Genomic DNA, 26,689 nt, shown 5'->3' on the forward strand with positions numbered 1-26,689 from the left:
ATACGGTCACAGTATATATATATATATTGGTAGCCTCGTCCTCCTCTCCTGATTCTCCACTTATTTCATTGTGATCGCCACTCTTTGTATGGGGAAATGTAAAAGGAAAAGCAGGCTAAGCACATCAGAAGAAAAATGTATCATTACTGGGATGAGAATATTTTATACAAAAAGAGCTGAGAACGAAGGCGTTGGGATTCATGGTCCACCAGGTGTGCTCTACTTGCTAAACTGCCGTCCTAGTTAATCTCACCTGTACTTTCCAGCATCAGAGTGAAATTAGAGTAACTCACTGACTGCAGTTTAACAAAACTTTGGCCGTGGCAGCAGTCTGTGGCCATGTCCTCTGCCCACCATGGATAGAAGGTAATTCAAGTGAGTTTTGTCATCTGTCTTTGAGGCTAAACTAATTTCAGTTGTCTTGTATCTGCTGTGGAGTCTGAGGTCCACGACAGCACTGCACAGGGAAACCCACCTGTATGGAGGGCAAACTGTGGTCCACCAACCGCCGGGGACATCCCGCAGCTCAGCATTTTCCATCTCCCAGTGCCAGGCATTAGGTATAACCCACCTTTTCTGCAGTGAACGACAAGCAGGCAAATATTTAAAAAGTTATTTCCTGATCACGCGAATGCATACAGCCTGTTTTTCTATGGGATTTCTGTATTACATCCGTATAATGACAACCAACGTAACCATTTCCCATGATCTCATGTTTCCATGCATTGCCTGAAATACCTCACAGACCCTCATCTCTTCTCCAGTAGTCTGCCTACTGCTGGGGAGCCAAAAGCAGCACGTGCCAAGGCCTGTTTGGAGCCATGTGGTGCTGACCGGCTCTCTGGGATGCGTTCGTGCCTTGCCAGCTGGCAATCGAACAGGACAGATAATTACTGGTCTCACCTTGCAGGCCTTCCCTCAAGCAGGACACTAACTGCGGTCCTTGTCCTCTACCCAGGCCTTGGTTTTCACTGTTTTATAGGAACTTCTTATCTTTGATATCTCTCCCACTTTACCAAAAGTGACTGAAAGTGGCCAGTGGATTCAGAAATTGTAGGGGAGGAGGCACCTGAGGGAGGAGGGAACTAACTGACAACATACGCAGCACGACAACTGTGCAGCACGACTGGCTGCAAGGATTCACATCTTCAGAGAAATGCTACCCAAACAGGTTGGCTTTGTGCGCAGAGCTTTCCCCAGGGAGAGGATGCGAGGGAAGAAGCCTCACATGGGATGGATGAGCTACATGGATTCAAGGGCAACTGGAAGATGGTCAGGTTCCCTCTTGTTGAAGACGTGGAGAATTTGTGCTGAACCTCAGGCTCGCCAGTATGGTACTCGTCATCAGCCCTAAATTAACTTGAATGTAAGCACATATATTCGAGAGATGAACAAGATATGGCAGTTGCAAGTGGCATTTGAGTGAAACGTTTTGTTCCTTTCAGAGCTGTTAATAGACAGACTGTGCAGCAGGAATTGCTTAGATCTGAAATACTGTTAATTAGAGATTGACAGACACAAAAGGGTAAATCACTGCCACTACTGTCTGTAAGACAACAAGAGCAGGAGATGGATAAGGCTTGGATACTGATCAAAGCTGTGAGAAAAGTCCCAAGGCTCTATGGGAAAATTGTAATAACAAAGAAAAAAATTCTTATAACTGCTTTTCTGCTTCTGATTCCTGTTGGCTGTGGTCTACTGACCATCTTTCGCTAAGCTATGAGGCTCACAGCCTGGCTGCTGGCATTTCTGTCGGCAGGTGACCAAGGCCTGGGTCAGTCACCATAATGCCTCTTTACGTTTACACACGATTCACCTTAGTAACAAGAGCTTGCTTCAGAAACCCTGCAAGCCTGAAAAAAAGGCTTATCCCAAGGATGTTGGAAGAGAAACATTTATTGCTTCTCTCTAGAAGAACCTGTAGTATTCAAACCACGTGCTGATGACAGTAAGACAAACTCCTGAAGGACTTGATGTTGTCTCTCTTCTGCTTGTGAAAGAGCTACTACTTTCTTTTTAGGAATTACAGTTCAGCACATCCCTTTAAGAGCAGGCTTGCATGTCTGACTTTTGAAATAAGTAGAATTAGCGAATGATGGCACTGCTATTTTTATTGTCATAATTTCTAGGAGCCAAGTTCATACAAAAGCCCATTGTGACTATCTCTTTTCATTACAGTCAGGCAGAATATAGCCAAGTTCTGCTTTCAGTTACAGTCATATAAATCTAAACTACCTACATATTCCTTGCCAGTAGTACTTTTGTATGCTGGAGTGACCGTTCTATAGAATTATTTTCCCAGAAAAAGCAAAGCCATAATTCATCTATGTGACTTATGAGGGCAGGTTCCAAATAAGCTGCAAGCGCAGCTAAAAATGGAACATGAAATGAGCGGGACAAGGAAATAAGAAAATAATTTTAAGATTTCCAGTCTTGAACATCATTATGCGTTCGCATATATGCATACCGAAAAGATCTGTTTGCAATCAACTCCTTTGTCACTTACTGCTTAAGTGCTGGATTCAGGGAGTCTGTGGCTACAAGATGATGTGTGAGAAGCAATACAGAATGGGGAAGAGGATCTGAAAGCATCCAAGACCTAGCAGCCCTGGGGAGGAGGCTTGTCAGGCAGCTGTTTGGTTTGGGAGTGCTCGGGGTCTCCAGCTGGGGAAGCCAGAGCAGGACTAAGAAAGAGAGAGGGAGAGATAGAAAGAGATAAGGCTAGTTTCTTGTCTATTTTGGGTGCTCAGGCAGCATCCCAGCACAGGCAGAGCTATTCTGGCCTTGGCAGTGGGACCAACTTGTAGAAGGGAGGCGATGGGGGCTGGGGAGCTGGTGCTGAGAGGCTTTGCCATCGGGCTGCATGTGTGGCTCTGCTCTTGCAGCACGGGCATGTTTGTGAGGCAGGTGGACGAAAGCCAGCGCTCGCTCCCTGCTATGCAGCCGCCGCGTGTACTTTGGCACGGTCCTGAGGCTCCCTTGTTGACGGAGCGCAGGTGCCACGGAGGCTTTCAAGGAAAAGTTGTTATTTGGAATGGAAGCAATCCCTGCAGCCTGGAGGGATGCCGTGCGGGGAAGTCTCCAGGCCTTGGCTGAGCCAAGAGAACACATGCCCATTTGGCATTTCACACATATAAATACAAGAGCAAGGTCTGTTTATATTAATTACAAATATTAGAGGATTTAAAATATGTGGCTTGACGCCAAAATGGAGGGTAGCTAAAGCAACTGCTTCGGAACTCTCTGCACGCAGAAATACAAGCCAGCCGGCAAGAAAGAATATCACAAACCAATGGAGATGTTTGAGAGGAAAAGTTTCCCAGGGATTAGCAAGAGTTACAGCTGGAAAAGACGTGATGTTCCCTCTTTTTGCCAATTCTAAGCAGTTTTGCAGTGTTACATGCCTACAGCACGTGCACTGTGCTGTGTAGAGCTGGTTGACATGTTCGGTAGTGCATAGGCCAAGCTGTCTTTATGTTTGGTATCATCAGGTGCATTTCCACAATATGGAGGTAGATGGAAGTGACAACACGGAGTCCGAAGCTTGGCATCTGGTATAAATACGGTCATTTCTTCTCTGCCCTTTTGCTTGCTGTTTGTGAGTTGGTCCTGCTTTCTGCCAGGAGACTATGCATTTCTCATGGAGCTCCACTGCACTAACTCGTAATATCTTCCTTGAATATTCAGGGTGGTGGTGTCTGAGTCACACACTGCTATTTCAGTCTTGATCGGAGAGCTGAAATATTTACAGCTGTAGTATACCAGCCCTCCAGAGTACTATCGATTCCTTTCTGAAAGTCTAATCATGCCTTTTCCCACTTCTCCCTGCTACATGCAGTCAACATGTTTGAGAAGGCCACCTGCAGCATCTCCCTCCAAAAATATCTAAAATAAAGCAACAGTGAAATAAATCGGAGGCTTTAGGTTATTTTCTAGCGCTCGCACTCTTTTGGCTTAGATCAGGAATGCTGGGGGGCAGGAAAGAGGGTGAAGTGGTATGTATGCATCTCATTTTTCCAACTGTATTCACAAAAAGGAGGGTTTTTTTCCCCTTTCTCCTGTTGAAAAAAATAATCCAAGGAGGCCCCTCTCCCCTGTTGTCCCTTGTAGGCTGAGTGGGACCAACACTGCTGTATGGACTCACTCCAGAAGCTCCTCATGGGGGGAGGCAGCTTGCAAAGGAGGGGCTGGCACAGGCCTATAGCTCTCGAAATGGGCTTCTAGGAAAGCAAGTGGAGCAGTTTCTTTCAGAAACTGGATTTCAGGGAAGCTAAACTGGGCGGGAAAGTGTATTTGTGTGGCTTAGTTGTTAGTCCTTGTGTCGCCTTGGTGCCTGGGGCTGCTGAGCAGCTGTATAAGCAGAGAACAGAAGAGTGATTTCTGCTCCACAGAAGCTGGCACCGAAGCCATGAAAGCTGTGTACGGCCTGAGGATGCGGCAGTGTGTCTCCTCTGTGCAGAGGTCACTGGGAGATACATTTTCGGTTTCTGTGTTTGCACTGCAGAGCCCTGACCCCCACTGGAGCAATCAAAATGGCACGTCAGCAGAAATGGGGACCATCTGGAAGGAGGTGTCTCTCTGGACACCCCGATGGATCAGGCTGCAAGTCACGCGGTCGTGGGCTAAAGAAGTTGCATGTGCATCACGCAGCATCTCCTGCTGGTCTCACCACACAGGAAGGCACGTCCGTGTGCTCGGTGGCGCTTTCCATGCAGCACAGATACCCACAGAGAGTCCACACAACCCAGACCGCTTCCCCAGGCTGCCACCCTGGGCTCAGCTTCCCCGACTCCCCATGAGTCTGGCTCCTCAGAGGTGCTGCTGATTCCTGGCACGTGAATCCTGAGTATTTGAAAAGAGACCATGAAAAGCCCCTGGTTTGTTTCAAGTCCTCCAGCGGTGCTTGATTATGAAAACCTCCCCAAAAGAAAACAATCAGTCCAATTCACCAGGGAGGCTTCTTAGGAAAGGGGCCAGAAAGCCGGCGTGTTTGGCCCAGCGTGAGCCAGAGCATGGCAGGGAAGCTGGGGAGCAATTACGGAGAAAGTCTGGCTCCTCTCCTGTTGCCCCAGGGTGACAACACAGGTGCTCAGTGCAGGCGAAATCTCTGGGACAAGAATGTGGTGTTAGGGAATTCCCTGCTCAGTAGGAGGGAACTGAAACGTTTCAGCATCTCATAGCTTGCCAAATACAGGCAAAAACTCTCTGAGAGCAATGAGAGATGCTTCCCAGTATCTGTGGTGAGTGGGCAGCCCAGTTTTGAGACCTTGCCTCCAAACAGGGAGATGCTGAGTGACAAAGGGGTCTTCTGGTAAGAGTATCTAAACCATCCCCTTTCCTCATATTTTAATAAATAGCTGAAAAATTTCAAACGGCAAACCCTTCTATTTCTTTAAAAAAAAAAAAAGAGAAATACCATCCTGAGCTGACATTTGTCTCCCCAGCATGGAGAACATCAGCTGGCTGGTTTAAGCACAAGAGAGTTATTTCTGTAATGCCAAGGTCACATCAAAGAATACACCAGGCTTCTCTAACTACATACAGCTTTGCTTGCATGGTGTACACTGCAGAGACTCTCAGACACACGGTGATGAAGGCTCAGTACAGAATAGACCATCAGCATCCCTGGGTGGAGGGCTGTGATTTGTAGCCGAGGCCTGTGAAACAAAGCTCTGGAGGTGAGGTGTTGGGAAACATGTACTTGGAAACATATTTTGAAGATTCCCTTGACAATAGCAAAAGCAACCCTGGCAATGATTGTATGTTGGGTTATTCCATTCCAAGGTTTGGGATTTTCACAGCTTGACTGGGGACGGCTAAGTTTCCCATACAGCGATAACACTCATTCATCAGTCGTGTTTACAGCGAGTGACACAGCAAGGCTGGAGACAAGGAGTGGCTTTTCCATGACCACAGCTTCCCTGATTAATCCCTTTTTTCTCTCCTTCCTTTATCAATTATAGTCTCCTACCAATGGAGTATATGTTTTATTATGAAGCAATTTTTGGCAAGCGTTCCATTCCAATAAACATTTTCAGTAAATCAAAATTCAACATTTTAATTCAGTGTTGCTTAACAAGCCTTTGGCTGGATTTAGCTTTTCAGTATTTGAACTTGTGGATTTTAGTATCATTTAACCAAATTTCTTGCCTTCTTGGAAAAAAATGCAGGAAGGAAATCAAATGAGGGGATAAAAGGAAGAAACCCTTGTTCCTTCCTCATTTCACACATTCCCTCATCTTTTTCTCCTACTGTAATTCACACCCAGAAAAGATGGAGAAATAAAATATCTGAGAGGATATGGAGAGAGACCTCAAAAGCAGCATTTTTCCCCCCATTTCTCTCCTATTTCCTGTATCTGTGGGAAAAAGGAGAGAAATATGAGCCTTTGTCCCTCCACCTCCCCTTCACAAAGATCAGAGAAGTTTAAAATGAGTGAAAAACAAAACCTAGGATTGAAAGTCAACAGAATTATTTGCATTATTTTGTTTCAGATATTTTTGGCAGAAAAATGTATTACTTGGCAGGAAAAAGCTTAGCCTTGTTTCATTTATTGGTCAGGTCTATGCATGAGCAGTGTGTTAGGTGTTTGACACTTCTTGTGTAGACCAGATTATGTCCATGCTGGCTAATTAGTCCCATCCCACTGCACCTCTTGGGATTTTCTGATTCTAACCTCAAACAATAGGATTTTCTATTAAAAGAAGGGAGAAACAGGGACTTAAAGATCTGGTGAGACCGAAGTGTGTTGACTGAAGCTGGAGGCATTAGCTCTGGCAGGAGAAGTGCTTGCAGTCTGAGACTCCCTCCCATCCTCCAGGGCTGGGCTTTTCTTCCCCAGAAGGCTTCAGCCTGCACAAATTCAGAAAATCCCTCTATTCTGGGAGTGAGCTGGATGCTGCATTTAGAGGTTCACGTTGCAGACAAGCTTTTATTTTGTGCTGAGGAGCAGAGAGGTCCCTGCTGCCCGCGCTGGCCATGGGGTCCGAAGGGCTGTGGGGAGCTCTGCCCAAGGCTAGCGCGCTTGTTGCTGGGCGCAGGAGATGCCCAAGCTCACGCGCCAGTATCTCGCAGCAACACGCCATTTCTCCTCCATCCTGCTGGCACAGCGCGGAAGATAATTTATAAATCTCTGAGGAAGAACTCAGAACCGCATCTATTCTCACTTCTGCATCCCTAATACAAAAGCACCCAGAGGCACTTGGAGGAAAGTTCCCCTGCGCTATGTCCTCTTCGGCTGACCCCTCCTGTCCAGGGGCTGCTGGATGAGGCAGGTGCCAGCGTGAAATGAAACTGCTATTCAGGGGAGAGGGGGGATCGCACCGAGTCCCATCACCTGTCTGCTGCTGTGAGCACCAAACGCAGACCTCCTGGCTCCCGGTGTGGCATGTGCCACAGCCGTGGGACCAAGTCGCCTCAAGTTGCTGACCTTCATTACAGCATCACATCCCTTTATGCCCCCGGGCGCTTCACTCAACCTCCCTTTTCCCGTTCCTTCCACTGTTAAAGGGTGACAAAGAGACCTGCCAGCCCCACAACTGGCGCGGGATTAAACGTGTGCGAAGTTTGATGAAAAGACAAGGTGTGAATGCTGACTGCTGTCAGCAGGGGAAAGGGGGCGGGTTAGCAGGTTACGATACCACCTACAGCTCCTGCGCTCGCTGCAGCAGGGAACGGGGAGCCGGGCTGTTGCTTCCAGGGTTATATTCTACTCGCTGGAGCACAATAAAGTACTGGAGTAATTTTGAAATACGTCAGAGATATAATGCTGGTAGTGATGGAGACAACAAATAGGGAAGACAATATCTTAGTGTTGGGCTAGCCACGTCAAATTCCATCCCGCTTCAGCTGCTTTTCAGGAAAATAGATTTCTGCTTTTAAATATAAGGATTAGCAGCAGCAGATTTAGGGCTTAAAATAAAGTATGTATTTGAGATTTATTTAAAGGCCTTTGACTCCCAAACACTTCGCTTTAATATATTGCTTTCTGAGCTGACATGGCTTTCATTTTTCATCACTACTTTACATTCCAGTGTTTGAATGGTTTATGCAGGGGAAACCTGAGGTTTTCAAAAGCTGAAATTCTTCTGCTGCTGCTGTTTAAGCAATGCTTTCTTTTCTTCTCTGTCTGTAGCAGGTTCTTAGCACAGAGAACTGTAATTCAGAACAATTCAATTTTCCATCATTTAAGAAGCAAGACGCAGTAATAGCTTAATCCTGATTATACACCGCCATTTGTGAGGACTGACTTCCAGATGTTCGTGTCGTTTCTTTTTTTTTCTTTTTCTTTTTAAATGTGAATGTTATTCATTTCTTTGGACTTGGTGCAAGGAAAGAAATCTCTGAAATCCCCAGGATAAGAACATTGATCAAACTTCAGTCCAAATGAAGTCAGAAAGCCACCCTGAAGTTCTAAATATTTGCTGGACAGGTCCAACTCAGGCTGCAGCAATGGAAATTTTCCTGTCCTAAATCCTGCCCTGGAGGGAATTTCTATTTGGAATAGAAATGTTCACTCTTCACTTTTCCTTGGACTCTCTTTAAGAGGTCGCTAAGTATAGCAAGGTCAGAGATCTAGGATCTGGTTTGCATCCAACCAGCTTTGACCTTCCGAAGGCATTGGCTGCACTGCCAGCCAAGATTTCATGGTTAAAGGTCAATTAAGACTAATCCTTAAGTTCCAAAGAATCTGGGGGGGGTGGGGGGGTGGGGAGAGGAATGGGGAAGAAGACAATGACAGTGTTTGAAAGCCAAAAACTGAATTTGGTAGCAAATGTTCTGTGTATACCAGATTTCAGACCCCGTATCTTCCAGAGTCAACTGTCCAAGTCACGCACTCCCCGTAACAAGCCTTTCCTGTAAAACTGTGCTTTCTGGCCCAGTGGAGCAAGCTGGCTTTTGAGATGCGAGCTGCTCTCCTTAGTCTGTTTCCAACAAAAAGTGCCATTTTAAATTGAATTTCAGTGCTATCCTTGCACACATTATTCTAATCACCCTGCTGGGAGGGTTCTCTGTGGAGAGCGACCAGAAGGCTCGTGCTGAAGCTCTGCTGTGTGGATCCAAGGGATAAATTGGAGTTCATGCAGCTGACTGGCAAGCAAGCTTGCTAATAAAGTTTAACTCTTAAAGAAGACAGCTTGGTCTGGACTACTCTGATTGCCTTGGCACAACGTTGTGGAAATACAATTACAAGATTTGACTGCTCTCAATTTGTTCCAGGTAGAGAGTGAGAGAGAAAAAAAAGTGGTTTTTTAAATTAAAAGTAAATAAGTGAGCCCAATTTTGAAAGCTTCTTGCCAGATTAGTGTTTAGCTCAGCATTATCTTTTCATCTGCATCATGGTGATCCTAGATACGTAGATCAACAGATTTCCTCCACTTCAGCAGGTAAAAATGGCATCTTGGCTGTAGCCATGAGCTGACCAGAAAGGCTCCGGTGAGTGCCGCCCATGAGGCTGTTGCGTGGGCTGCCAAAGCTCTCAGCGCTGTACGGTGATGCTTGCAGTCATGGTTTTTGGCACAGCAGCTCATAAGAGCATTATGAGAACTCACTGTTGATTATAACATACGGTAAAAAATATGGGGATTTTGATTGTACAGTACATGAAGGCCTCCACCTGCCAATTTTCACCTGCTTGGCAGCTCTTCTGAGGTGCTCAATGGCAAGAAGGGCCAGCGCGCTTGCATGACACCGAGAGGCTGTGCAGGGGAGCATGTGTCCGAATCCCACCTCCCCCCCGAAGGGCTGTGTGACAGCTACGCCTTCTCTCAGCTCCTGCCAGCAAAGCTCTCCCTCACGGTGTATGTCAAGTATTAATTACTGCTCATATGCTGCCTACAAAGATCACTTACTGCACTGTGAAAAAACCCCACCAAATATTATTCCAGCCTCTGTATGGGTGACTGGGCTGAGCTCCCCAGCAAAGCCTCTCCAAGCAGAGGCTGTGATTGTGGGGAGCAAAACGAAACAAAACAAAACAGGAGGTGCTTTAAAACAGCTGAACAAAGACACACAACAAACCTGCCTGACTAAAGTACTGTTGAATTAATGCAACCTGATCTCTGAACTAGCTATGGCGATGCATCATATTCATCACCCAGGAGAAGAGGGGCTGGCAGGGAGCCAGGGGGACAGCATGGGCAGTGTGGATAATTGTGGAGGCCTGCTGGTAGATGGAAAACATCTGGTCCGTGTTTGAGTTAAGAAGGGATATTTAACTCTATTACCCAGATTTGTATCTGTCCTTTACTTATTCAGATTTATTAGCATGGGCTTGCGACATCAAGGTTATGCGAGGCTGAGATATCTTTGCGTGTTGGGGGCCGTGGAGGGTTGATGTTAAAGGCAGGAAAGTTACAACAAACACCTGCAGGCCTCTCGATGCTGTGAGCAGCGGGATGGGTGCGTTAGCGTGTCTGAGGACCCGTGCGCGCTGGTGCCTGCTGATGTAAACATGGGTGATGTGCGCGTGGGGTGTCTGAGTAGGGAGGTACCTCTGTGCGTGCCCGGTGGTGGACACGGGTGAGGTGACGTGAATGGACAATGTAGCTTGGAGACACTAACATTCTCCAGCCTGAATACAAGGTGAGCAGCTCACCGATCCAATGAGTGGGGGTGCTTTTAGTGACTTTCTTGTACCGTTCTGCTCTCCTCTTGCAGTGCGTTGCCCATTCACACCACCTACTAACAGCACCATCCTCAATATCCCCATGTCCTCTGCATTGTCCTGCCTCACAGCCCATCTCCTCTTTACCTTCCTCTTCCAGTGCTCCTCCTTCCCTACCTCATGTCTCTATGTCCACTTTCCTAACGCAACATCCTTACTTCTGCATCCAGACATCCAAGCTCTCCTTCTGTCCTTCTCAGTGCGTGAGAATTTAGACGTGTGTGGGGACTTAAAAGTACTCAGTCCCCTGGAAAAACAGACCCAAAGGTGTCCAAGCTGAGGGGGAACTTCAGGAATGTGGCCGAAGGTGGCTTGCCCTAGATGACCCAACCTGACAGCCTTGGGACCTGTATTCACAAATTCAGGACATTAAACCGCACTGAGCCTGACAATAACGGTGGGACTATTCTTATTCTTCTTCCACCTCCCTCCAGCTTCTAGCTTGAAAGCATTCACTCTGGGAGCAGAGGCACTGCCAGGTTTCTTAGGCGATCATCCACACTGTAGGGATAGCAAAGAGTGAAGGCAAATAGGTCACAAAGCACCCCTAGGCTGAAATTATTGCCCAGCACTGTCCCATGACTCCCCATGAAGACAGAACACACAAAACACGAGTGCCGCTGATTTGTGAGATGGTCCCCACTCTGGTTAATCAGCGATGGTTTCAAAGATTGCTAGTGAGCCAGTTCCTGGCAGGTGTAAGCCTGTATTTAACATTGTTCAACCCCAGTTGTTATTTAAATGAAAATAGGGATCTTTTTTTATTTCCATTCCATTTAATTCCTCCAAGATATTAGCTATAATTCATCATGTTTATAAGTTCTGAAATTAACTTCCCTCCCATAGAGTTCAATAAATAACACTTTTCCTGAATAGCTCATTCACAGTGCAAAAACACCTTCTTCCTCATATTTTTCACTTCATAGAATGAAACCATATGAGGTGGTTAAGATTTACATGGTCAGTTCTGGCAGGCTTTTTGTATTTATTTGGGTTGTTAGATATAAATCAGTACCGGGCCTTTCTCCAAGACCAAGTTATTTGTTATCGTGCTACATGTGTGTTTCTGGGTCAAAATTTGATAAGGTGTTTTTAGCATTATTGCATGGGGTAGGTAGGGTTTACATTGTTCTGTGCCAGCTTCCATGTTTTGACTGCAGAACATTACCTTATACTGCATTTTATCACAACTGAGCACTGGAAGTTTGAAAATTTTCCTGACTCAGAAATAACACGTGTAACTGTGAATCGCATAGTTTTCTTCAGGGACAGTCCCATTTAACTGAATATCCCATAAACATACGTGTGATCGGGATTAGAATTTTTTTATGATTTAGAGTAATGATTTGAAGTCATATGAATATGGCTTCCTTAGAAAAATTATGCTCTTTAAATCTGTAGAAAATCTAATTGCTTGCACAGGGAGGCTTCTGCAGGACCAGAATTTAACTTCATGCAAGTCTTTTCGGCATGCAGGGACATGGGGCCATGTGGGATCTTTAGAAATGCCATTATAGACCCCTCTAGTTTAACGTCTATGATAATGGGCTCAACAAGTAGAACGTCCATGGCCAATACGTGATACTATTTGCTGAGTCTGTCAGGTATTTTCTTTATGTGTTTTAAATATCACATCTGGGCAGCTCCATCCTTTGGTGTGAGTTTGAGCTACAAGTACTGCACTAGACACAGCCCAGGAACAGGACTTTGGTGGCTTTGTGAATTCAAGACACCAGAAAAGTAGGTGGGATTTAGGAACTTGACACTTCAAGTAGCAGCCGGGCAACTGAATTGAAGTCATGGCAGATAAATGTCCCTGTAACTGTAAGCGCCTAATCAAGAGTATTCAAGATCCAAGACCTGATCTTATGTACACACACACAAATGGAAGAGTACCATGGATTTTAGTAACTCCTGATTTACCCTTGCCTGATGACTTGTGGATTTTGTCCCTGGTTTTTATGATTTACTGAATATGTAAAAACCAAAGCACTTCAAGATCAGTCTATGCATAACTTCAGCACTCAAAGATCAGAATTCTGACACAGATTAGGTCCTTCTCAGGACAGGCAGCACAGATGAGCATAAGGCCATGTTCAGAGAATGCATGACAGTTTATGCAAAAGACTTAGGAGCCACTGAGGTACCTAAGTTCGACGAACCAGCAAGTGGGTGCTTATTCAGGACTTTTGGATCCTGAATCCTTATATCACCCGTGAAGTAAACCAGGTTTTCCACAGACTAATCTGGGGGCCTGAATCAGACCCCTGTGTCTCGGTTTTGAAAACAGAGAAAGAGCATAAGGTGCTGCTTGAGCCCTGGGTGGCTCAGCAGGATGGATCTTGGAAGACCTCACTTTCTGGTCTAGGGTGCCTACATGATTGCTCCGTTTTGTAAGAGAGATTTCAATTCTCTGCTAACCAAATGGTCTGGGCAACCCTTCACATCGTTCACTAGGACACCAAATTAGAGCTGCCATTTAGGTTTTCTTTAGCTTTGCTTTCGTAGACTGGGTTTTGTGGAAGTCCTTGATCTCTGGTTTCCATCACACCTGCCATCTTATGAGATCTGGTGAAAATAAACAAATCCAAACTTTGGAAAGTCATGTCTACATTCATAGAGACCTAAGTCTACACTTTGCCTTATATCTATATGGACCTCCTAAGCTAAGGCTTTTTCTTCAGATATATCTCTCTTGTGAGAATGTCATGAAAAATATTAATAACCCACAGACAATTTTAGCTTAGTCCAGACTTGTTCTCTGCAGCACGACAGCTGTAGGGTGACTTGTGTAAATTAGCAAGGTCACCTCACTCATTACATACAGAGCTCTTCAAAATTTTAATTGCGAAAAATCCTCTAATTTAAACGAGGGCTTGTTGTGGGTTTCCCCAGAGGTAATTAATAATAAAATACTTCTTCTAATATCAATGTGATATATGATGACACAGCAAAGCAAAAACAAGCCATATTTTGTTCAAAACCTGACATTTATAACCCCACTTTCTCAGAATCTTTCATTCCAAATCTGATGGTTTTACTCTTCATGCTGTCACCAGCACATCAGCCCATCTTATGGAACAGAGCGTCTCCACTGCATGAACTCCCTGGATGTTTTTCTATCAGAATTTAGCTCAAGATCTCATCCGTGCTCAAGATCTACATCTGAAGTGAATAGAAGCAGAACACCAGTATCGCTTAGGTTTGGTCTTTGTGCTGTGAAGGAATTTTGTTATTTGATCACTTTTTCACTCAACGAAAATCTTTTCCTCCCCTGTGGAAATATTCTCAGACCACTTTCTCACTTTTTTTTCTTCATCTTCAGTTTTGCTTTGCATTAGGTTTTTCATTATCTCTGGGGGGAAACCCTTGAAGTTCTCCCTGTGCTTGAATATCTTTGATATGCCGAAGTTTCCTTTTGTATCCCATATTCCTGCTCCTGCTCTGGGCAGCTTCATTTGTTGACTCCCTGATAGCAGCCATCACCGTATGTGTCACTGATCAAAAGTGGTGAGAGGAGAAGAATGCAGCAAAGGAAGAAGCAAAATAGCTGGAAGAAGTTTGGTTTGGCAAACGATTCAAAGCCTCATATCTGATCAGTCATAACCTCCCCTCTGTCACTAACGTGTTTCACTACAATTTACATTTAAATGGTGTTAAATGAAGACTTTTATCTTAGCTGCCCAACCCCCCTGAGAACGTCCTTTCCTGACACTTTCACCTCCTGCTACTTGTACAGAAACACAAGGAGAGATTAAAACCCCCACTCCTGATGGCTCTGTTTTAACTCCATGTATAACCCCCCCTCTTTGTAGGCACCATTGTTAATTGATGGGCAGTGCAGGCAAAGCCATGACAGGCACAACAAGAGGAGAAGTATCACTACAAGGAAAGACACAGCTCACTGCAAAGGGTTATGCTTTATGGCCAAGAAGCTGAAGCTGTGAAACATTTGTTATACTTTATGGAGAAGAGGCAGAAATTGAGAGTTGTTTATTAACGTGGAGTTACAAAAAACTAACCCTAACTATGATTCAGAGATTACATGATGGGATGTGGGTTTGGTTAGGAAAGGGACTCCTAGGGCCCCATCCTGCTCTCTACTGAGCACGTCGTCCTCTCTCCCCAGTAAATTAGCCCACTCCCATAGGTAGCTGCAGCCTAAGGTGACGGTTGGATCCTTCTGATCCCAACGGGACCTGCATCAGGTTCTCTCACCAAGTCAAGAAACTCCACATTTCACACAGCACCAGAAATTCATCAGCCCGCGGTAACCAACGCTGTGTACTAATGATGTATACAAACCAGAAGGGGTGGGTGCCTCTAGCGGAGGGGGAGGTGTTAATGTGAAAATTAAGTCCTAACTATTAACGTGTTTTTTTCCTTGCCTTCACATGCCCCCAGACTGAGGAAGAACTGAACTTTTATACAAGTTTAAGCTAAATGTCTCCCCAGGAAAGTGAAGATACGATATTCAGTAAAGTCCTTGCTTTCTGATGGAAATTTTCCTCCCCTTTGCAGTATTTATAATTTCTCAGGCTTAGGAACTTTGATCCTTGTGCACAGTGTTCAGATGCACCTAGTTATCAGTTGCATCTTGCTTTTGTGGCATTTACCAACTCTGTATTTTACAGGTTACGCAGATATTTCATTGAAAGTGACCTCTGGTTCTATGGGTCTGTAGCCCCCTGGTCCTTGACCTCACCCTTGTGATATCAGAATACCCTGGACCCACAAAGATTTAGATGTCTGTATTTGTTGGAGGTAGGGGGAAACATTATCCATCCTGCAGGGATGGGGAATTGAAGCATGAAGTGATGAAGTGATTTAGCCGAAGGAAGGAAGTCTGTGACTGCTCCACAAGGAATTGAATGCAGGTTTTCCTAGTCCCAGTGTGGTATCCCCCACCCCAGACAATCCTTCTCATGCCAGGTGCTCCAGCACTAGATCTGTCATTAGGCAGCAAGACCCTCTGTGCTAACGATGCTTTACTAACCCAGGCATGAGGATCGCACAGTGCAATGCTTCTGAATAAAAGCCTGAGCTGCAAATCCTGCAGCAGAGGAGCAAGGCAAGAGAAAAAAACAGGGCTGGACTTAACACACTTTGATTTCAGCATGAGTCAGGCCAGGATCCAGCTCTAGAAAACATCACACAATATTATTTTGAGCAAAGGTTGTTAATGAGATCACATGTACATTGGGGAGGACAGAGCGGGCACATAAGAAAGCAGACCTAGGGCTGTATAGGCTTAACGTGCTTTTCAGATTATTGTCCCTTAGCCAGAGAATTGCTGTTCTCCTCACTACATAAATGGAGCACTGAAATATAAAACAAAAGCTATTATCTGTCCAATCAGCATCTGGGTCACAAGCGTTTTGGTGTGGGCGGGTAGCTGTGAGATATTTCTAGGTATTATTGCCAAGAAGAGTTTGAAATCTCACCGGAAGCTGAAAATTGCACTAAGGATAAACAAAACAAAAAAGAGGGTCAAAACACCCCCAGAAGAAAACTCTTCACAATGAAACATCGATAACTTAAATGGGAGAGGAGGCAGGGCTTTTGATCCAGGAACATTTTAAAGATTCTCAGAAATTTTGAATGTGCTTGGCAGATCGGTGTGTTCGTAGTAATAAATTTGGGATGAGATCGGAAATGTAGGGGGTGGAGGGAAATGCAGGCTCCAAACTGCTGAAACAGCGATACAGGCTTGTAAAAGCCAGGTGCAGGGACCCGCATGCTGCTTTCTGAGGACACAAAGGACACGAGACTTGTTGACAACTTCATCTGCAACACAAGGAACCACCCCAATCTCTGCAGGCAAAATTTCTCCCCAGGTTGTCTCCGCGTTTTGCTCGCTGCCACCTTCCAGCCCAGGGCTGCGCTTGTGGTGCTGAATTTTCTACGTGCTGGGGGAGACAAGTCAGTGAGTACCACCTTGGGGCCTGAAAGTGTGTTGGATAGATGAGAAAACCGTCTCCCTGGCATTCCCTTCATTGAACAAAACAGCTTTCTTTTGTGTTTCTTAGGAGAAAAGCCTTATGACTTACATGGTCACAAGGAGCCCTGCAAAAGCAGCTGTTAGTTGCAGTCCTGGGGGGTGCAGGAGTCGTCTTTTCTACCATATATGTACTTGCTGAGGTTTTTACACCTGTGTATTAGATAACCCATTTAGACATTGTCATTCAAAGAAAGCCCTTACTTGAAACAAAAGATTTAAAGCCCCCCGAAGGATTGTCAGGCACCTCAGCACACCGATGTACTCCCCTGGCTTTCTTTCTCCTTTCCTGTTCTTTGTATGCATTTTCTGCCTTTCTGTGGCGCCCACGTGGCTGTGCAGTAATGCACATCACTGCAGGCAAAATGAGAGGCAGCGGAGCAGGCGGAGAGAGAGCTGGGGGCGACCCTTGAGGACGCAGGCAGCCTCACTGCTTCTGCGGCAGAGCCACGTGGGATGACCTAATACAGCTTCAACATGTGCAATATGCATTGTCTATATTTTTAAGTGTGCTTTATTTAGGTCCAGGCAGCCAGAGAAGGGAAATGAGTTTCGATAAACAATAGGAAAAACATAGACATCTAAAAACAGATTATTTCCTACTCCTCATTTGTATTGTGCCACTCCATGTTCCAGCAAAAGCTGAGGATTTTCATAAGAGGGCAAAACGATGGATGTAGCCTTGCCACTGCTTGTGACCCACCTGCCTTTCCTTTGATGACCTTTCAGTCTTCAGAAATAAATCCAAGCACTACTGCTCGTGTTTGGGCGTGCAGCTCCCCTGAGGAGGCTGGCAGTCCATGCTACCTTGCACCCTGAGGGATGCGGTCCACCCGTGGAGGAGAGCAGTGACATGAAGCATTCCAGCTGCTGCTGCCATGAAGCTTCATGACACCTTTTCACATCAGTAATGGTGTGACTTTTGGCCAATTAATTCACACTTTTATAATTTATGAAAAAGTTCCTGTGGAAAGTTCATTGCTTGACTTTTTTTTGGTGGACTTTTTCTATTTAAAATAAAACCCCAAACCCCAGAACTAGTGCTCCAGTCAGCAACTCCACCGTTAAGAAGCTTAGGTCCTTCCTTAACTGCAAAGACCAGCGCAAGCTGAACTACCAAGTCGCTTCCATGGCTTCAGTGAAAACTACATAATTTTTTTAGCCTTTAGAGCAAAGATGCTCTGCTCAGAACCTGGTCAGCACCCAGCAAGGGTGGGCTTGGCAGGGGGAGAGCAGGGAGTGTGGGGAGAAAGGAGTACAAGGTGCGGTAAATCTTTGGCCGTGTAGCTCTGTATCTGGCAGAGTCAGTTGTCTTAAGCCAGACGTTTAACCTCAGTTTCTAAGCCTTTCCCTGTGTGAAGGGAGAGCTGGTCCTGGAATGCTGCACTTGGCTGGGTTCTCTCATCTTCTCCAGTCAAGCCCTTGAGACCTTTTATGAAGGAGGTTTAGGAAACTCAAGGTTTTATAACAAAACAACAGAAGAAAAGCAGCACAGTTCTAGAGTGCAAGTCATTTTGGACAACTTAGCCCATGACTTTGTAATACAAAGAACATGAAAGGCCTCTGAGAGCGGTGTCTTGCTATAATAAAGCTTTCTTTAGGAAATGCTTTGGCACAGGGGTTTATCTGTTTGCTGCACTGAACCATTTTGATCTGAAAAAAGTCCAGTAATTGCATTGAGTTTGCTTTTCTCTGTGGGTAATGAAGCTGCCTGCATGTTTCCACTGCTTGAAAGCAGCCAAAACGAGTACATGAGCGTTTGTCTTGCAAAACAGTTTTCTCTGCTATTACTAATCCCACCAAAAAGGCACAGGGAGATTTACAGAGAAATGTTTCTTGGCTAGTACAGGCGTGCTTGTGCCTGCTTCTCATTTCTGAGTAAGTCAAAGGAGGGATCACTTGCCTTTTACTCATGCCAGAGTCTACTGAAATCCAACAATCCTGCGTCCCACAGGGAGCCAGGGGCCCACTGTTCAAGCCTGGGTGGCTGACAGAGGAAAATCCACGCAGAACACCCCACCGGTGAACCAGGGAGAGGGCTACTGTGGAAAGAGATTTCAGGGCTCACTGGTTTACTCTTGTGTTGCTATTTGCCAGTGAGACAACTGGACCTACTAGGTTTCTGCTCAGTAGCTCTGATACTAATTTTCTATATATTCAGTAGGGCTGATGTTAGAGCTATCACATGTGCTCAACAGACCTGTGTATGAGCATCGAAAGCTTCTGGAGAAGCCTGGGGTGTTTTCATCCAAGAAAATGGCAAACTTGGAACATCCATATCTTGAGTTTGTATCTGGGAGTCAGAATAGCTCCCTATCCTTTGCAAAGGAAGATGCTTGTGTCTCTATACCTTCTCCAGACACAAAAAAGTCGTCTTCGGAGGTGTCATCTGTGAACTCTGGGTTCATCTGGACCGGGCTAGGTCTGCCAGGCATGTGGGCTGGGGCACAGTCTAAACATGTCCACAAATCTCTGCAAATTTGATTATTTGTTGCTATTATTTGTTAAGTTTCACATCTGAAATATAAGCACTACAGCCAGAAACCCTATAGGTGGAAAAGCTGTCAGTTCTCATACATCAGGCAAGAGTTGACACACTACTGCTGCAGGGAGAAATTCACCTCTAGGAAGCTTGGTGGGTCTCTGTAACTCCACATGCGCTCAGAGAAAGAGGTGCTGCAGGGCAAGGAGCTCTGCTTTATTGTCTTGCAGTAAGGAATGTTTCCGTGGCCACAAAGGCTTTACTTGGTGGGTTTGTGTTACTATTGCTCAGTGTGCTGTTGGGAATATCTCAGAGTGCTGAGCAGACAGCCCTTTGTCAGCAGGGTACCATGTAGAAAGGGCTTTTTGGAGGCGCTGCAGAGTAAATCCTTGAGCCTCAGCTAAGTACCACCAAAAGAATAACAAAGTGAGGAGTGCTGGATTTAAGTCCAGGAGCAGGGACCCTTTGCATAAAGTTGAGACGGGCCTTGAGAAAGTAACCAGAGGGTTGTAGGAATGTGCTACTTGCAAAGATAAGTACCACGGACCATGGTAGAGGGCATCTGCCTCTTAGACTTTTGTACCAGAGACTGAGTCAACAGACTCTGGTCAGTGCTACTGCAAGGAAAGAGGGTTATTGCTTTTTTCCTATAAGCACTGGATGCTTCTGACCCTTCACTCCCTATCAAAGCTCAGCGCTTGTTAATAGGCAACTGCTGCCTATTAAACGCACCCGGAGTAGCTATGTAATGAGCACAAAATGCCACAGCAGGGGCCCATCACTGGTGGTTATTAGCTTAAGGAGGGACCTTACCCCCTCTCCCCCTTCTGTTCAGCCCCAGCCCTCACCGCCAACAACTCCTTACATATGACAAGTGCTCTGTGGTTGCCAAGGAGAGCCCACCCCCACAGAGAGGAGGAGAACATGTGGAGAAGTAGCAGCGAAGACCATTATCATCATTTCTACAGCAATGGGAGACTGGCAGCCAAGTGCTGTTGGCAGTAAAGCTTTCAGCTGCTCTGGGAAGATTGAGAGTGGTCTCATAATGATTCCCAGACAGCTGCTTCACAGCAATTTCTCGGACTCATTCCCGCTTTGGATTGCTTTCCCCCTTCTGAAGGGCAGGCTCTAGCAGAGTGGGAAGAAGGTGGACTCCCTGAAACAGAGGTTTGAGGGGGTCACTGTGCCCCAGGCACACAGTCTTTGGTGGAACTAGGAGGGCACTGACCCCCTGGCCTACCTCCAGCCCTTGCGCTGGGAGCTCAGGTCATCCATCCATCCATCCATCCATCCATCCATCCATCCATCCATCCATCCATCCATCCATCCATCCATCCATCCTCACCTGGCTTTTTCTGGCTGTCTGCCAAGGGCAGCTGCCTGTCTCCTGGTCTCTTCATGCCCTGAGCAGTGCAGGCAGGACAGGCAGCAGAGAGACCACCCTGCAGCGGCGGCGAGCTGATGCCTTCACCACGAGCTGCCCTTCCAGGGGGGAACCCTCGCTTCTCCATTTACCCATCGCAGCAGTGATGCCATAACTCCCCGGGAATGACACAGCAGCCCGTTGCCGTGGGGGGCAGGGATGGGGCCCAATCCACAGCCACAGCCATCTTTCCTTACTGGCTTTTTGTTTTTAAGGAACTGGGGCAAAGTTGAGAAGACTCCTCCCCCTCCTCCCATAAATCTACAACTGGGAAACAAACACAGGCATTTCCATCCAAAAATGTGCAGCTCAGGCTCATCTCTAGCTGAGACAGGAGTGATGCTAGATTCCCTGAGCTGCAGCAGGCTGGGCAGAGCAGATGGACTTCAATTTTAATGAAGGCAAAGAGAAGGGGGAGGTGCAGAGCCCCCCGCACGCAATGGAAAGGGCTCTGGGGGAAACTTTGTGGCTAGGACTCTAAGCACACTTTTTTTTGCTGATGCATAATTGCTTAAATGGAGCTTGGCTGAAAGCTAAGATATAGTAGGGATTTTTGCTTTCTGTTAGCCACCTGGAAAGGGACATTAATTCCCTTGTCTCTTGTATTCTGGGGCGGGGATGCAATCCTAGAAATTCCTCCATGATAAGGACACGAGTCCAGGTGAACAAACCCTACTTCCCCATCACACAGGAACAGACTGCTGTGACTTGAGTGCCGCTGCCCTGGCTTTTTGCCAACACCACCCAACAGCAGAGTTTGACCCAGCGTCACCTTTCCAGTACAATGTGCTAAGTGGCTGCCGATTCTCCAGCCAGGACGAGAGCCGTGGGGACAGCCTGGCTGCAGCACAGGGCAGCCAGCAGCATGGGCGCTTGGGTGCTGCTTCCACCGACACGCAGGGAGGGGACCCCGGAGCCTTCTGGAGGGGATGATGCCTGCTGGGTGGCTCCGTGCCCCTCTCAGCCCCTGACCTCGCAGCCAGGGCTGCCAGCCCGAGGCCAGCCAGCACCAGGTGGGGGAATGGCCATGGGAACGTGCCCTGAGGCCACCAGCCACTTTGGCAGATAATGGCAAGGCCCCCTTTTAGGGGTAGGGATGGGGCATCCAGGATCAGAGAGGTCACAGAGAGCTCTGCCGCTGTCTGATCTGATGGCCAGATGTTCTCGACTGGAGGTGGCAGCGCTGTGATTGCCAAAAGCTCCGTGGGGGAGGGGATGTCATTTGGGAAATACTCTTCCTTCCAGCTGACAAGCTTGGGCTGGCAGTCAAGAATGTCAGTTGTCCCTAGGGTTCTTTTTAGCAGCTACTGTGGCCAAGAGAGGTGTGAAGACAGAAATGTGTAGTCTCAATAGATCAGAGACCCAGTCAGCTCCAATTAGACCAGCCAGATGACATCAGAGATAATGTAAAATAATATAAGGCCTATCAGCTCTGTGAGAGAGGACTTACAGCATTAACAGGGAGAATAAGCTGAGACACCCTGTGGGTCATTTTGATCACAGGTTTTTATGGGGCCAAAGCCCATGGAAAGAAATTAGTCTTTCCTTTAGGTTCTCTGATGTTTGGGGTACGTCATGCAAATAATAAGACCCCCCTTCAGCCAGTCACATCCTAATCTTGCAATTGCTCTGCTTATATGCTGGGAAGATAGACTGCCACTGGGCTCTGCAGAAATACAGACCGCCTCTGAGCCTCTTAGTGAGTCTTCTGCTGAACGAAGATGTGTATATATATAAAGGTCTTGCTTTATCTAGTGCAGAATCACAGCCCTGAAAAGAGAGGTCTTGACTTCCCCTTCAAAGAGGTTCAGGATATTTTTGTTATCTACAGATTTATTTACCCCTTTTTAAATACTGCTAAATATTTTATCTCAATTTCTGCTCAGTTTCAGAGAGTATGAACAAGACAGCACTGAAGCAGAAAGTTCATGTAGTGTGGCTTCTCATTTTCTGACAATAGCTGGCAGGCACCAGTGCTTTTGGGAAAGATACCCTCCAAAGCGGGAGATAATGAAATGATCTCCTCTCGAGAAGGGCTCCTTACATATCCTGTTAAAGATTAGTCTCAACCCTGAAAGCAAAAGTTTTTAAAACCTTTAAAATGAATTTACCGTTCATTTTTTACAACTTTGGATATGCTTCTATCTGTAGAGAAATCCATTCCTTTTAGGATCTTGCCAAATTTATTATCTTTTTTTCTAACAATATTATGGGAAATAGGTCTAGTAGCTTGATCACACATTGGCTAGAAAAGTGTTTCCTCTGATCCATTTTGAATTTGCCCCTTTTTATTTCTTTACTTTTATCTTGTGGATTAGCCTCTTACTCAAAAGCCTTTCAAAATCCTTTCACAAACAACATCTGCTCAGCCCCAGGGACCTGCAGGACAAGACGACAGGCTCTAGTGAAACCCATCTTCTTGAGGCAGTGTGCTATGAAACTTTACAAGTGAAGGACCAGATAGGACCTGAGTTTTACAGTGTGAAGAGTGCCAACTGGCAGGGAAACAAGCTGTTCTACACTCATTACCCTAGAAAGCTGGGCATTTTAGTTAACCTGAAAGGAATGAAAACCAGTGACTGAAAGAACTCAGGGTAACAATAACATCTCAAGAGAGGGCAGGTAGCTACTTTTTTTTGTAAAACATTGTAGAGCTTAAATAACACCAACATAACCTAAGACACCAATATGAAATTAATCTAGATTTGTAACATAATCAAAAAGCTGATATGAATCAGAACAAGAGCTAAAAAGAAACTCTGACACTACTGAAAACAAGTTTCTGTTTAAATTGACATGTTTTCACAACCCCTCTGCCACTCTCTCCCTTCTTCCTTCCCTCCCTCCTTTCTTTGAACCAACCAGAAAGATATTTTCTAAAAAAGGAAAACCTTCTAATGATGACTGTCTTAAATTACAAACAAAAGCTGGATGTCTGTCCTTATGTATATCTACTGTCCCTGGGTCCTGAAATGGGGCAATATTCCCTGATTTGACCAGAGTTCCGGGGTAATTTCTGCCCTGGGCAACAGTCAGAGCATGGAAGTGATTACTGTGGTATGAAATAACATTGAGATAACATGGCACATGGCCATTCAGGCAGCTGAAATAGGCCCTGAATAAGTTTGGCAGCCCCTCTGTCCCTATCAGCATGAGACAAAGGTCTTCCCCCCCTCTCAAAATCCTTGTATTGATTTAATTTAAACCACGTGCATTCCCATCAATGTCCAACCGTCACCCCAGACTCTGCACCATCCCCTATGGGTGCAATTTCTAATCTAAGCAAATTACTCGAGGCTTGGTCTCTATTATACTCTTCTGGTGATGTGGAAAAGTGTTATCAAAACCCACATAACGATCCTCTCCTCCCTCCTCTCCCTATTGCTGCCTCTGACAAGGCATTGCGCTGGGACCTGCTCCTGAAAGGCTGCTGGCAACTCATCAAGGGTGAGGGGACGGTGGTCTGTGGACAAACATTCTGCTCCTCTCTTCATCTGGCAGAGGGCTTGGTGGCTACATTGCCTGGAGCTAGAGATGCCTCGCTGGGGTGACAGTCATAGGAAGGCTGACAAAACGCTCTTGTTGGATTTCAGGTGGCTGCTCTGCTCAGTAGATGTTTCACCTACAGGACAGCCAAGCAGAAAGCATGCAGCCCCAAATTCACAGAGCGCTCTAATCAGCTCCTTGGTCCCTGTGCCAGATGGGCAGAGCAAGGCCGCGGAGCCGAGACTGGCCTGCAAAGATGTGGCAGGGAAATGGAGAGCCCTGAAATGAAAGCGGGCTCCCAGAAAAGGAGCTGACGCCGCCTTGACTTGGTCCATCTTCCTGTCCCCAGGCAGCGTAAGGTATTTTTAGGTGAAGTAATTTTTGACAAACGTCCCCCTAACCTCTTGAGGCTCTCGGACAAAGGAGATTTTCCAATGACCCCAGACAGTATCCATGCCCCAGAAAGATTTTCCTGATATCTAACCTAACATCCCTTCGCTGCATGCTAAGCACATTACAAGCCTAAAACTTCCAACCGCCGATGGGCTCTCACTGCCCCACGAGGTGCTGACGGAGGGACACTGAGGGGCCAGGCTAGGGACCCTAATCAGAAATGCTCATTACCGACGCCACCGTGAGAGGGTTTTCTCATTGTTGTTGTTTCTGGCACAGAGAAGCAGGGCAGGCAGGGGCCACGCAACGCCCTTGAGCATTGGGAGATTTCTCACCAATACCAGTGGGAGAGGTATGGGGATCAGGAGTCAGACACAAGCCTTTGTCTCTTACCTGCCCCAGAGGGTCAGGTTTCCTTCCACTTTATAAGTATTTATTGTTTCAGATGAAGGATGGTAGGGGGTCACAGGGGAGGGGGAACAGTGAGATAATAAAGGATAATATTGCTTCCAAAAGTGTGTCTGGTTTTTCCAACAGTATTAGCTACTCTAATAAAAGATGTTATCTCTCTCTACAAACCCTGACTGGTCTATATCCTTTCACCACGGCTTCAACAATGTTACTACTGAAATAAAAATATTTGCAGGCAAATGAGCCTCTGGTTCTTTAGTGATGGGTTACATCAGCAACGGGAAGGGAAACCTTCACAGGAGACTGTTCTTCCACAGCCCTTTCAGGCACCCCGACTCTCAAAGGAAACGCAGCCAGTCTGCCGTGCTCTGGATTAGGAAAGCAACAGTGATTTGATGGTTTTGTTTTTGTTGTTTCACCTCTTGTGTTGGCCTAAGAAAGGAAGAAGGAGCTGAGGGGCAGAAAGGAGCCAGGCTGTTGCTTTCAGCATCAGCCCCAGCTTCTGCCAGCATGGGCTGCTCAGGGAGCCACGGCCTCAGCAAATGTCTAAGCATGGAAGCTGGCAGGGGAGGAATGAATCAGATTCTGCAACAGGTAGAGTAATCCCTAGGGAAGGGGAGATCCTCAGTGGTTTGCTGCTGAGCACCCTGCAGGATTGCCCTTTCCCTCATTCAGAAGTGGCAATGGACCCATTACAGCTGTAGCTGATGAAGATGCATTTCTTCCTACAGGCTTGTAAGCCAGCACAGGCTTGGAGCTTGAGACCTCTGATCAGGCTCGGTATATTAGCCATGATGGGAACTGTGTTGCATGGTTTAAGGGGCAAACAGGAGATTCAGGCCTGAGATTAGAGCTATTCAAACACCTCTGGAGTCTGATGGAAAACAGTTCCTCTGTGCTTTCTACTGACACTAGATCTCTTTCTTTTCTAGTTTAAAGTTCGAGAAGGGCTTGGGCTAGAATTTGCCCATCTACAGGCCAGGTTTGTATTCATCCCTCCTCTAAAAAAGGAAGCAGTGAGGAAATACAAACAGCACGAGCTCAGTCTGAAGTGGACTCAGCTGTAACTGTTGCTTTCTGAAAAATGTTGTACCAGAGCAAGCGCTGCTAGTGGCAGAACTGTATTGAGTTTTGGCTTTAAAAAATGAGCTGAGGTTTCATAATATTTGGCTTTTGTTTTTCAAGGGACGAGATTTTTCAATCCCCATTCTAAAGCAAACTTGGGACCACAGAGACTGGTGTTTCATTTTTTAAAAGAAAGAAAAGTGCCAAAAATTTAATGAATTATTGCTTCTGGCAGAGAAATGCAGTATGGCTGGGGTCATCACATTTCTGAAAAGAATGCGTATTTTTAGTTTTGGGATGACCCCAGTTCTTTATTGTAGCAGCTGTAGCAGAAAGTCAGTTGTTCACAAAGCTCCTCTTCCTCCTTCTTTGCCTTCAGTTCCCAGCACTATTCCAATGGGCAGAGCAAATCCAAGAAAAGACAAGAAGCACTTAATGTGTGCTCACCATCCTGGGTGCTTGGAGGCACAGAGCCAGTCACACACATTAGGTCTGAACAGGGAGTCAGAGACCCACATACCAGCTTTGGAGGACAAAATCCTTTCCCAGAAGACCAAGATGAGAAGAGTTAAAGCCTTAACGCAGCTGCCACTGCTCTGGCTTAATAGATGTCCTTACACAGACCACTTCAGTCAAGATTTGTTTCCCAGTAGAGATGTTTCACCCCTTGGATAAGGCCATTGACCAACCTTTCCCAGACAGGAAGCTCCAATCATCTGTTTGCAGCTATCTAATGATAGAGAGGAAGGGCACATTTTAATTAGA

At 46.1% G+C, this 26,689-nt stretch overlaps 1 long non-coding RNA gene across 1 annotated transcript; it reads right to left on the minus strand.

Annotated features, from left to right (window-relative positions):
- Nucleotides 1-400: 400 nt before the first annotated feature.
- Nucleotides 401-20,760, minus strand: LOC135315552 (uncharacterized). The gene is made up of 3 exons (XR_010375039.1): nt 20,662-20,760; nt 16,717-16,817; nt 401-576 (listed from the first exon to the last, which is right to left on the minus strand). It is a non-coding gene; the product is annotated as an uncharacterized LOC135315552 (long non-coding RNA).
- Between the last annotated feature and the right edge of the window lie 5,929 nt (nt 20,761-26,689).

Source organism: Phalacrocorax carbo, chromosome 12, assembly GCF_963921805.1.
Source record: "Phalacrocorax carbo chromosome 12, bPhaCar2.1, whole genome shotgun sequence".
In the NCBI taxonomy this organism is placed as follows: domain Eukaryota; kingdom Metazoa; phylum Chordata; class Aves; order Suliformes; family Phalacrocoracidae; genus Phalacrocorax; species Phalacrocorax carbo.